Source organism: Antechinus flavipes, chromosome X (genome assembly GCF_016432865.1).
Source record: "Antechinus flavipes isolate AdamAnt ecotype Samford, QLD, Australia chromosome X, AdamAnt_v2, whole genome shotgun sequence".
Lineage (NCBI taxonomy): Eukaryota > Metazoa > Chordata > Mammalia > Dasyuromorphia > Dasyuridae > Antechinus > Antechinus flavipes.
This window is the reverse complement of record NC_067404.1, coordinates 22,835,708-22,847,997: the sequence shown is the minus strand read 5'-3', so window position 1 is coordinate 22,847,997 and position 12,290 is coordinate 22,835,708.

Here is a 12,290-nt window from a genome sequence, read left to right as displayed (position 1 = left end):
CTCCAATCATTTCCATCCTACAAAAAAGGGTTTTCAAGGCAGGATTGCATAGCATCCAAGACCTGCACTTGCTGATACCTAAGAAGTATTGGGATTTTCATGTAAGCCCCTGACAGTTTTCCCTTTATATATAATGGTTATTTGACACCCAGTAAAGAAAAAGAGACTTTGTGTACATTATGAAAAACATGTAGAGATCACTTATTTTTACCTGTTTTGTCTATTCTATGGTCCAGCTCACAAACCCTAAAAACCTCAGTTCAAAACAAATAATGCAATGCAGGTATTATGCTAAGAGCTGGGAATATAAAAACGTGCCAAAAGACAGGCTCAGCCCTCAACGAGCTTCAAATTAAAGGAGGAGGCAACAAGAAAACTGTGCAAATAAGCTATAATTCAGGATAAATAGGAAATAATTAAGAGAGGGAGGGCACTAGAATTAAGAGTTTGGAAGGAATTCTTGTAGAAAATGGGAGTTTTTAGTTGGGACTTAAAATAAATCAAAGAAGTCAATAGGTGATGAGGAGGAGAGAGAAAATCCCCAAAATGGGGGACAGTCAGAAAATAACCTGGAGCTGAAAGATCTCCATCACTACCAAGCATAGAATTTCCCCTAATACTTCACAAAAATGACATTTCCTGTGCTTTGATTTTTCAGTCACAAAGATACTTCTTCCACCAGCATGAAACATCCCTATCATCCTCATTTAAGAAAAAGAGCCATAAAAACAAAGAAATGAAACTGCATTTAAACTGCTGAACCAACCAGAACACAGAATTGTCACATGGTCAGTTCCACTGAGGGAAATCAACTGTTAGTGCAGTTGAAAATGCCGTGTGTGTGTGTGTGTGTGTGTGTGTATGTATGTATATGTGCACATCTGTGTGTCTATGTTACATATAGAAAACACAGACATCAATTTAGAGACCAGGACTATCACACTGGGTATACTACAGTGCCAAAGAAACGTAATATGTCATATGGTTTCAACTTTAATCCAATAAATGAGGTTAGTAAATACATAGATACATGGGAAACTTAAAGACGAATTTAACATGTCAGGCTAATGGATGGGAAGGAAATGTACATATCCACCTAATATTCCTTTTGGAAGAAAATCATTAAGGCTCTTCTGCTCCTCTGTGGAATGTTAAGACAATATACTTTTCATCAAAGCTTTTTTTCAAAAGCTGTTCCAGGGCCCCATTACTTACATTTGACAATCTCCTGCTACCCTTGATTAGTACCGTAGCTTACCATTACTGACAATTTGCAGAATATCAGCAAATCTTCCTCAGAATGAAAATAATTCTTTGCAACCTGCAGGGTACTTCTTGTACTGTAACATTGGTGATTAGATTTTTAAATGGGAGTTGTGGAAACCTAGGGGACCTTAGTGCTCATACAATAATTTTGTCTAGGAGTTAAGCTACTTGGAAAATTGCAAGAGGGTAACTCCATCTGCTGATAGAAAGAAAGAACTGCTGCGATCTCTTGACTGCAATTATTTGCTATCTCTCTCACTTCTCTTAAGATTTCAAACTGCATTAGTGATTTGTATCCCCATACACATGCATAATCTACTGCTATTTATAACCATGCCATTAACCATGCTTAAAGCGCAGATCATGTTCATCTTTTTCAAATTTTGATTTCAAAAAAGTTTCATCATACTAATTATACTATAAATTCACTAAGCACATCTCTGGCCAGTTACCTCGGCAAATTCGAATAGATTCCAATGAAACCAAATTCATAGGTTCAAGCCTTTTATACCGTTATATTTTGTTTTGTTCCATAGTCAGACAGCACTACTAACCTTATCCAATCATCACTTGGCAAATAGAAGCCATTAGCCATGAAAGGGTACTGCCTCCTCCAGCAGGGAGAAGGCTTAATGAAAGCCAGGAATAGGGAAAAAAAATCCTCAAAATCTCTCACTTTTCATATAGTGGTAACTCCATCATTATATACAAAGAACAGGAAAGGAGTATATTTAATTCAATTCAATAAGCATTTTTAAAATTCTGTACCTACTCCTCTACTTGCATGGCCACCACTGTTACTACCACCTAATTAGTCTTCTTGTGACAAGCCTCTGCACAGTCTAATTCTGGGGTTCTTAACATTTCGTGTGTCATGGACCCCTTTGACAAACTGGTAAAGCCTCTGGACCCCTTCTGAGAATAATAAGTGTAGATGTATAAAGTTAAATATGTGGGATTACAAAGGAAACCAATTTTACTGAAATACAGTTATTGAAATATTTTAAAAACAAGTTCCCAGACCCCAGGTGAAGATTCCCTGCTCTAATCCACCCACCACACAGCTGTCAAAGTGATTTGGCTAAAGCACAGATCTAACCACGTCATGTTCCTATTCAGCTAATGCTGGTGGCTCCCCATTGTGTCTGGAATCAAATAAAAACTCCTTTGTGTGACATTTTTAAAGCCCTTCAAAACCCGAGTCCAACCTTTCTCAAACTTTAGGCTCCAACTAGACTGGCCTTCTTGGTGTTCCTAACACAAAACACTCTGTTACAGGTCTTTGCACTTTTTCTCTCCCAGGCCTGCAACAGATGGACTATTTCACTTTTATCTCTTAGAATCCCTTCCACGAAGATTTAGCTCAGACAATACCGTGTGTGTGTGTGTGTGTGTGTGTGTGTGTGTGTGTATAAAGCTTTTCTTCATCCCCAAACATCTGTCATCCCTTCAAAAATTACCTGACATTTATTTTTTAAAAAAATACATAGAGAATAAGCTCCTTGAATGCAAGAACAGTTTCATTTTTTATCTTTGTATTTAATAAATGCTGACTAAATTATTGGTTGATTGCAAGGCACTATACACTAGGGAATGGGAATACAAAGATTAAAAACTGAGTTATTGACAGAACTGTAACTAGCAATCTGGACACCAAATTTCACAAAATACACAATGAAATAGTTCTTTAAATTAACTTTTTTAAAGACAAATTTAGATTAGGGAGTACCCAAGGATACCAATCCCTACAAGCAGGCCTTGCAATTGGCCTGAGGTCTTGACTAATGATGACTGCCATCCCGAGGAAGTAATCCTTCCTATTTTATCTAATTATTGGTAATAACTAGGTCCTAAGTTTTGTTGATTTTATTACTGTTGGGATATAAGTGCTGTCAGCACCTTCTGAATTTCTTTTTTAAATTTTTTTTCAATTAAACATTTTCTCTCTATCCTCCCCCAATGAAAACAAAACAAAAAACGAAATATGCATAATCAAGCAAAATAAATTTATTCACTGACTGTGACCAAAAATAAGTCAGGATATTTGCTCTATCGCTTCTCTGTCTTGAGGGACCCAGCATTCATTATCATCTGGTCTCTGAAATCATAGATAGTAAGAAAGCTAACTAGAAACATTAAATCTTTCAAAGTTGCATATTTTTTAATTTAAATTAAATTGGAATACTTCAGTCAAGTGATGCAGAGTAAAGTGGGTAGAATTGGGAGAAAAACGTATATAAAGATAACATTATAAGGAAAAATCTGATAAATGCTATGACCAGCCAGAATTCCAGAGGACTAATTATAAGAAACATTGCCTACCTCCTGACTTAAAATGCAGAATGAGACATAAATTTATGGATGCATTTGATAGAAGAATTTGTTTTGCTTGATCATGTATATTTGTTATGAGGGTTTTATTTTTTTAATTATTCAATTATAGGGGGAGGGGAAAAAGTAAGAGATTATTAAGTTTGGGAAAAGGAAAATGAGGTTTTTCCAGTCTACAAATAAATTGTTCATTTTTACAGCGTGATTGTTAAGTTCTCCTGGTTCTTTTCACTTTCCTCTGCATCACTTGATGTGAATCTCCGCAGATTTTTCTGAAACCATCCCCTCATCATTTCTTATGGTTTAATAGTACTCCGTTACATTCATATACTATGATTTGTTTAGCCATTACCCAACTGATGGGTACCCCTGTCCCCAAGTTCTTTGCCACCACAAAAAGATGCTATAAACGTTTTTGTACATAGTGATCCTTTTCACCTTTCATTGATCCTTTCAAGAGATAGGCCTGACAGTCTAGGTCAAAGGTGATGCACAATTTAGTAACTTTGGAGACATAGTTCCAGAATGCTTTCCCAAATGACCATGTTGACAAAAATGGAAAATGACAAACACTGGACATGGCTGCAAGAAAACAGGAACATCGATGTATCCTCTAAATTTCAAAGTCTGTGTTGCTCCTCCCTCCTACATCTTTTCCTTAAGCAGTATTCATTCTCTGTAAAATGTGCACACAGTTAAATCAACCAAAAGTGATCTGAGAAAGGACAGAACACTAACTTTGTAAGGAGAGGGAAAAAATGTGGAAAAGCTGCTTGGAAAAGGCAGTACTGGAGCATAACCTTAAAATAAATGACAATTCATGAGAGTTGGAGCAAACATTGATACTCTATGGAAACAATAAAATGACCCAGAATTCAATGGCGGGACAATTGTGATATGGATTGCTTAAGTTTAAGAAACTGCACAAGCATGATATTTGGGGAAATATGTATAGAGGAATTGTGTATGTTTAACATACACTGGATTACTTGCCGACTGGAGGAAGGAATAAAGGGAAGGGAGGGGAAAAAATAGAACACAGGGTTTTGTAGGGGTGAATGTCAAAAATTATCCATGTATATATTTTGAAAATAAAAAGCCACAGTTAAAAAAAAGAAAGAAAGAAAGAAACCACACAACTAGAGGCAGCTAGATGGTACTGTGGACAGAAGACTATCCCTTGAATCAAGAGGACCTGATTTCAAATCTGACCTCTGACACTTAATACTTACTAGCTGTATTATCCTGGGCAACTCACTTAACCCCAATTGCCTCACAAAAGAAAGAAAGAAAACAGTTCTCCTAATCCTAAACCCCCCAAAACAAAACCTAATTTAACACTGTTTTTCCAGTAATGTTCTGTATATCTACGATCCAGTGATTTTAAGACATGAAACACTACAATTTCCAAAGAAATGACTTTGAATATAGGAGAGCTACATGATGTATCCATCCAGCTCTCCTTTATTCAAAGAGTTCTGCAGGAGAATCAAAGTAAAGGATATTAGTGGTCAAAGTTAACATAAAAAAAGGTTAATCAGTCCACAATTTTTTACTAAGCATTTACTCTATAGAAGGAATTGTGCTAAGTGCTAGGGATACAAGAAAAGGCAAAGAAAAAGGTCTGTCCTCAAGAAGCTTAAATTCTAATGTGAGAGAGAATATGTAAACAAATAATTATGCATAAGATGCAAAGAGAACAAATGAAAAGTAACCTTTAAGTGGAAGGATATAGTACCTGGGGGCAGGGAGCCCAGGAAAGGTCTCCTGCAGAAGATGACATGTGAGCGAAGTCTTTTTTTTTTTTTTTTGGTATGTTTCTAATTTGAATGTATTTATTGGATATTTTCCCCAGTTACATTCAAAACAATTTTTGATTTTTGAGTTCTAGGTTCTCTCCCTTATATCCACCTACAATGAAAAGAAACCACATGTGAAGTTATGCAAAACTTCCCAGAAGTCAAATTGTGAAAGCAAACAGAGATCTCCCATCCTAATGAAAATAAAAATCCTCAAAAAAATTAAGTACAAAAGAAAGAGAGAGAAAAAAAATGCTTCAGTCTGCGTTCAGATACAATCAGTTCCTTCTCTGGGTGTGTAAGTCCTTCAGAATAATTGTGCATGATTGTACTACTGAGAACAGCAAAGTTGCTATTGCTTTGTATACAATATATTTCACCTTGTTTATGGAGGACTGTCCAGGTGTGTTTTTTTCCCCTTGAGAGTATCCTGCCAATAAATTTTCAGATTGATAATAGTCCATCACATCAATTATTGATTATTGAGACATCCCCCAATTGATAGGCATCCCCTCAATTTCCAATTTTTTTGTCCTGAGATGAGAGCTGCTATGGATATTTTTGTACATATAGGTCATTTTCCTATTCTTTTTCCAAATCTCTTTTGGTTTTCATGGCCAGTGGTGGTAGTGTTAAGCCAAAGGATATGCATGAATTTATAGCCCTTTGGGCAAAGATGATTTCTTTTGATCTCTTATCAATTGGGGCATGTGAGCCAAATCTTAAAGGAAGCCAGGGAAGATAAATCAGCTACATGGGGAGAAAATTAAAGGACAATCCATGAAAATCCCCTTAATGAGCAAATAACTACTCAGATTGCATCTGCTCAATCTGCTGATGCAACTTGCCCATGGGGACAAGTTGAATAACTTGCTTTGGGGAGAGCCATGGTGATGTATAAGAGAGGTACCTTGGAAAGACTGTGGAACATGTATAGAAATTCTGTACCTGGTTCCAGCCAGCTAATCATGTAGTGAACAGAGATTCTTTGTATGGGTATCCATGCCTTCTACCATCATTCCTGCCTCAGTTTTTCCTGGTTATTCTCTTCATTGTTGTTCTTCATTCATAACATTGGGTGAGAGACCATGCCGCATGGGGAGAGGCTCTGGAGCAGGGGTCCTCAAACTTTTTAAATACGGGGCCAGTTCACTGTCCCTCAGACTGTTGGAGGGCCGGACTATAGAAAAAACAAAAACTGTGTTTTGTGGGCCTTTAAATAAAGACACTTCACAGCCCTGGGTGAGGGGGATAAATGTGCTCAGCTGCCGCATCTGGCTGTGGTTTGAGGATCCCTGCTGGAGCTTTCTCCCTATGAGACCATCCATGTATTCCTGAGAAGTGACCTCAATTTTTTGGCTTCTATGTTCTTCTCTATTATAAGTGATAGGAGTACAAGCTTCCTACCTTGGAAGTTTCAAGAAATCAGGAGGATACCCCTGTATTTCAAGATTCAAGTTTGCAAGCAGCAAGGTAACAGAGTCATGAATGACTTTCTGGACTAAGCTCTGAAATCCAAGCCAGGCAAGTGTGCAAAGGTCTCATTTGGCAATCGCATTTTTTCAGATGTTAACTTGGTAAGGCACTGGCCTTACATGTAAGGCCATAGAAGAATATGTAGAAAATGAAATGTTCCCTGAAGATATTGGAGAGAGGTGGGAGGAGTGCAGAATGTGCACTCTGTCTTATTACATTTTCAAGGTTAATTTCCACAGTAATGTTGATGATGTTAAGTGAGAAAATGTAACTGTGTCACTTGTCACTTGTCCCTAAAAAGTGAGGAATTACCTGTGGTGTGCTTAAGTGCTTAAGCCTAGCTATCAGAGAAGAGAAGCACTCCAGGGTACCCTAAAATCCTGGGGGGCATATGTAGCCAGGTAGGATATGTGAGAGTGAATCAAGGCATCCTCAGCACCGAAAAAGGCAAAACTGAAGAAGGCCCCAGTATGCCGGGTGGACTCTCTCTGGCCAACTTCGGAGAAGACACAGACCATACAGAATGGGAAGGCAAATATGGAATGTGGTTTGCATCGTGAAGGGAATATTGACACCAATGAGATTCCAATTGGGATACTACAAAAGAGACTGCTGGCACCCTGGGTTTCGATGCACTGATCCCTTCAGTCCCAAAAACGAGAAGCAAGGAAGCTGGTCCCAAAGAAAGATCACCTTCACAGCTCTTACCTGTTTGGCATCTAGGATTCCATAACAGAATCACATCACCAAGCGTATGGACTTATGGGCCTTATGCTTCCCATATGGTCAGCTCAGATGTGCAGTACTTTTCTGTTTTTATTATTGGCATAATATAATCATTATTGCTCTCATTACCCCAAATCATATAAATACTATTTTAAGTGTAATGCAGGGATCATTTTTCTTTGATTTTATGAGGAAATCATTCAGGGCTGCACTTTCAATGTTCTTTCCTGAGCCAGCTCCTTCCCCCCAGTGAAGAACACTGTCCTTGTTTATAAAAATGGGGCAAATTGGTTTCTCACACACCTATTCCAACAGAAACTGACTCTGAAGATTTGGTTACTTTACTTCAATTAAATTTTATGCAATTCTCAAAATGTCAGAGGATGGGGAAGGAGAGGAAGGGATAAGAGAAGATAATTTGAAATTCTGTTTTCATGCTTTCCCACACAGACATCAAAAGATGGGCTAAATACCTACTAGAGGGTCTTTTTGAGTACTGTACTTCCAGGACATACTAGATTATTACAGATTTGAATGATACACGTTCAAAGAATCTATGCCTGGACGTTATAGTCCTGTTGACTAAGACACAGACTAAGCCCAGCTTAGTCAAGTTTCCTTAGAAATCAAAAGGCAGGTTCAGTCAGACTTAGTTGGGGGTTTGTTCCATTGAAAAACTAAATGATTCAATTTGAACTGATTTTTTCCTACTTCTCAGGCAGTTATTTTGATAACATGCAAACATCAGTCTCAGTACATGAATACTTTATGCCTATGTCTATGTATCACATTCACATATGAATATGAATAGTTTAACAATAATACCGTCTGGATTTCAAAAGTCATACTCAATATATAGAACAGAATTTTACATAAACTGAGATCTGTCAAACCTACCAAGGGAGTGTTAGTTGCTGAAATGATTTTTTTAAAAAATAGCATCGTAAGGTATTCTTTTGGCCTAGACCCTGAAGGCAACATAACACTGTGTAACTCAAGCAATGGTGAATCCTGGTAGGTTTCTTACCCTCTCTAGCTATACCTCCAAATATACCTTTTCTATCTCACACAACTGAAGTAAATGGAGTATAAATTCAGTTCAACCCTAAAAAAAGAAGCCCCGAAAGCACTCAGTGTATGCATCACATTGTACTAGGTTCTGTGAGAGAAACAGATAGACAACATAGGGTCTCAGCTCTCAAAAAACTTCCTGCTACTTGGAGAAATAAAACATGAACACAGACCAAGGAAGAAAACAATATACTACAGGATGTTATGTCATCTCAGGGTAGAGTCAGGCTGCATTAAAGTACAGTGCCCGGGACCAAAGTAATGATAAATCTATGCCCCTTTACCCAGGGTAGCTCCCATATAGACTATTATGTTCAGATCTGGTCCTCTCATTTTAAGAAGGACTTTTCCTATTTTGCTCCTTTGCAATTAAAAATCACATGGAGTTTACTGAAGTCCACAAAAATTTTACTATATACATGGCACTGGTGCTACCCCCAAAATAGAGAGTCCCTGCCCTCAAAAAGCTTATATTCCCCATGCTTCCATAGGAACTTGGGCTTCCAGGTGTCTACAATCTTCTTCTTTACCAAGATAATCAAGTCTACAAGAAGAGCTGGAATCACCCCCAGGGGAATCACCACACCTAATGCCATGCAGCAGATGAACTCTCGCATTAAGTGCAAAGGAGAAGAATCATACGCTGGGAATGCAATTAGCCAGCAATATGGCATGGCTACAGATAAGGTAAATTGCTTTAATTATTCTCCAAGTTCTAAGTGGCATGGAGTTTGCCAGTTTTAACTTTCTACCAAGATTTTTGTAGTGTGACATTGAAGCCTATGAATTTAGATAGCTCATTGGTTGTGGGACACTAACCACGTACCAGGATCAAGTATGTTTTCAGATCTTCAAACATGAGAAGAATTCAGGGAGGGCATCATATGTTATTGCCTCTGGAAGATTCTGACACAACTCTGAATTTCTATTATAGCCATTACCTATAGCTTTCAGACTTCAGTCATTTGGATAGAATTATGGATCAACTTTTCCTTTTTTTAGGTTACAAGTGCCAAAAGAATTATGCTTTCAATGTATAAAATCAAACATCTACACAGGACCTGTCAGCACAAGAACGAGGCTGCAAAACAACCAAGTTGAGGGAGTTAATTGTCATTTTAACATAAACCACTGCCTCCAGATTGACTTTCTTTTTCTTTTCTTTTTTGGTCCTCATGCCACATTACTGCATTTTGCTATAATTATTCAAAGCTAAGTTCATAGTTCTGAAGTAGGAGACCAAAGCTGGAGGAAATGGTGTTTGATTTGTTGCCATGGAAACAACTTGCTGTAGGTGGACTCTAATCCCATGACAACTCTCTCTTTTAAGCACCCTTTTTTCTCCTGACTTAATAAAAAATCTGATCAAGGTCAGATTTAATAACCAATCTCAATTCCCAGACTTTGTTCAGTTGTGGGCTAGGGAGTATATGCTTTTGGCAGAGAAGAATTTTTGTTTGTTTGTGGAACAAAATTTTATTTATACCTAATTTTGGCAACACATTAATTTTCAGCTCTTTCTTTTGTTAGTGCATAATTTCAGCATTAAAAGACAGTGACTTAGAACAGTTTGCATTAGGTTGACAGATGTGAATATTTTGTGGAACATTGTTCTTACAAATGCACACATTAGAGGTATCAATAAAGCTTATCATTTGCCAACAAATGGTGTTTACAGTATTAACAAATGTCAAGGGGGTTTATCTTGCAGTTTGTTCAGTAATGATTTCCTCAACTGTTTATCATGCAAACATACAAACTGGTAAGACTGGAACCCACCCAATGATGGATCTGATTTTGCCACTGGAAAGGAATTCTGTTTATCCCTCCCTTTCCATTATTAATTTGCCATGTAACCTTGAAAAATTTCCTCTGGGTTTCAGCTTTCTTCCCTATAAAATGAAGTTCTTCAAAGAGGTGATCTGTAAAGATCTCTTCCAACTCAGAAAGAATTCATGAATTTAATGAAAACCAAAAAAGTAACTTCCGAGCTAAACTTCAACCATCATCTATGGCGGAGTCCAAAGAAAGGGACAAACCTATATGGTTACTAAGTGACTGACACATCTGGGACCAGAATTCAGGCATTCTGGTGGTAAGCCATGGTTCTTTTTAATTGCATCTTAGAACCCACACGGCCTATTTCCAACAATCTCTAGAATCACCGCTCCAAAAGCCCCTTCTCCAGAAATGCCAGTTAATAGATATTATTCACAGAAACTGACCTCAGATACAAGTCACTACATGCTGTCCCTGTGTCCTCAGAAAGACTTTCTGATCATTTCACAAGACATAGGCCCACACAAGAAATGGAAGGATGGCTCTACAAGTAAGAGCCGGTGTTGTACAATGGCAGAGCCAGAATCAGATGAGACCCAGGTGCAAATTCTGCCTCTGGTCCTTACTGGCTGCAGTATCTCTGCTAATCCATTTCTTTGTCTGTGCTTCAGTTCCCTCTTCTGTAAAATGAAGCAGACTCGAGTTCTTAACCAAGGATCTGTAAACTTTTTCAATGTTTTTATAACCATATCTCAATACAATTGATTTCCTTGGTAATCCCTACATACTTTATTTTATGCATTTAAAAACCATTATTCTGAGAAGGGAGTCATGGGATTGGGGCCAAAAAGAGGTTTGGAACACCTGATCTAAAAAACCAGTAAGATGCTTTCTAACTCTAAATCTATGCTACAATTGTCTTGAAAGAGACTTTCTCCTCTAAATCCTATGGTGCTAGGATATTTTGAGTTTCATGCACACTGAAGACTGTATATATATATACACATATGTATACAAGCATATGATGTATACATACTGATATCATATGTATAGTGATGACATACTGATGTATATAACATACTGATATCTAAAAACGGTCACTACTAACAAAGCAGAGCATAGGCACAATGATTTCAATGTGTCTGATCTCCTACCAGGTGCTTCAGTGATCAATAATCCTTCAGGTGTCCATTTAAAATGGGTCATGCACCTGGACTGAAGGATAAAAAGGGCAGGGCCCTTTTGATTCCAGATTAGTCTGTCCCTAAAGAGCAGTCATCCCACTACTCTGATTTTCAGGCTTAGCTTACAAAATGAAAAGTATCGTTTTTCCTTTCCAAATCTCAAGGGCTGCTGAAGAGTAGGCTAGAGAAATGTTGATGAGAAAAGGTCATTTTTCTTGGATTCCTATGCCTGACCCAAAGAGGCTATAACTGTGGGAACCACAGGGAAGATGAACAACAGACATCTTTTTCCATTCTCTCTGGTGGCATCCACAGCAGACTATATGGCCTGTTTCACTACTGGGCATCTATTTCAGGAACATTCATCTTCTCCCCTTTTCTTCCATTTTTGCTTTTTCTTTTTTTCCCCTCTTATTTCTCTCCTCACCTTCAGAGTCTGAGGGGTGCCATGGACAAAAAATTCATCACCATTTGGCCAGCCTATGGCCACAGTCTCTCTGTACTTAGCTAAGCTGATCCTCAATAATCTGACTCAATCTGTTATCTGCAGTGTGCAGAACGGTTAAGTAAGAAAACCTCAGGTCAAATAAGCCCAATGGGGGGCCCAGTAAAGGAAGCAGCATAAGCCATTTCCATTCTCTTTGCAGAAATGCATATG